A 1,839-nucleotide genomic window follows, 5' to 3' on the forward strand; every position below is an offset into this window, starting at 1 on the left:
GGCATTGTTACAAAAAATTTAAAAAAAATTCTCTCCAAATTCCATGAAATTTTAACTGTATGTATGAAATGCTAATCAAACCATATAGCCAAAATTTCATGCAATTCTGAGACAAAAAAATTTTAATTTTATTTTTTTGGCCATACATTATGACCAAAAAATGGCATTGTTACAAAAAATGTAAAAAAAATTCTCTCCAAATTCCATGAAATTTTAACTGTATGTATGAAATGCTAATCAAACCATATAGCCAAAATTTCATGCAATTCTGAGACAAAAATTTTTTAATTTTACTTTTTTGGCCATACATTAGGACCAAAAAATGGCATTGTTACAAAAAATTGAAAAAAAAATTCTCTCCAAATTCCATGAAATTTTAACTGTATGTATGAAATGCTAATCAAACCACATAGCCAAAATTTCATGCAATTCTGAGACAAAAAATTTTTAATTTTACTTTTTTGGCCATACATTAGGACCAAAAAATGGCATTGTTACAAAAAATGTAAAAAAAATTCTCTCCAAATTCCATGAAATTTTAACTGTATGTATGAAATGCTAATCAAACCATATAGCCAAAATTTCATGCAATTCTGAGACAAAAAATTTTTAATTTTACTTTTTTGGCCATACATTATGACTAAAAAATGGCATTGTTACAAAAAATGTAAAAAAAATTCTCTCCAAATTCCATGAAATTTTAACTGTATGTATGAAATGCTAATCAAACCATATAGCCAAAATTTCATGCAATTCTGAGACAAAAAATTTTTAATTTTACTTTTTTGGCCATACATTAGGACCAAAAAATGGCATTGTTACAAAAAATTTAAAAAAATTCTCTCCAAATTCCATGAAATTTTAACTGTATGTATGAAATGCTAATCAAACCATATAGCCAAAATTTCATGCAATTCTGAGACAAAAAATTTTTAATTTTACTTTTTTTGGCCATACATTAGGACCAAAAAATGGCATTGTTACAAAAAATGTAAAAAAAATTCTCTCCAAATTCCATGAAATTTTAACTGTATGTATGAAATGCTAATCAAACCATATAGCCAAAATTTCATGCAATTCTGAGACAAAAAATTTTTAATTTTACTTTTTTGGCCATACATTATGACTAAAAAATGGCATTGTTACAAAAAATGTAAAAAAAATTCTCTCCAAATTCCATGAAATTTTAACTGTATGTATGAAATGCTAATCAAACCATATAGCCAAAATTTCATGCAATTCTGAGACAAAAAATTTTTAATTTTACTTTTTTGGCCATACATTAGGACCAAAAAATGGCATTGTTACAAAAAATTTAAAAAAATTCTCTCCAAATTCCATGAAATTTTAACTGTATGTATGAAATGCTAATCAAACCATATAGCCAAAATTTCATGCAATTCTGAGACAAAAAATTTTTAATTTTACTTTTTTGGCCATACATTAGGACCAAAAAATGGCATTGTTACAAAAAATGTAAAAAAAATTCTCTCCAAATTCCATGAAATTTTAACTGTATGTATGAAATGCTAATCAAACCATATAGCCAAAATTTCATGCAATTCTGAGACAAAAAAATTTTAATTTTACTTTTTTGGCCATACATTATGACCAAAAATTGGCATTGTTACAAAAAATTTAAAAAAAATTCTCTCCAAATTCCATGAAATTTTAACTGTATGTATGAAATGCTAATCAAACCATATAGCCAAAATTTCATGCAATTCTGAGACAAAAAAATTTTAATTTTACTTTTTTGGCCATACATTATGACCAAAAAATGGCATTGTTACAAAAAATTTAAAAAAAATTCTCTCCAAATTCCATGAAATTTTAACT

This window comes from Bradysia coprophila (genome assembly GCF_014529535.1).
Source record: "Bradysia coprophila strain Holo2 chromosome X unlocalized genomic scaffold, BU_Bcop_v1 contig_33, whole genome shotgun sequence".
Classification (NCBI taxonomy): Eukaryota; Metazoa; Arthropoda; class Insecta; order Diptera; family Sciaridae; genus Bradysia; species Bradysia coprophila.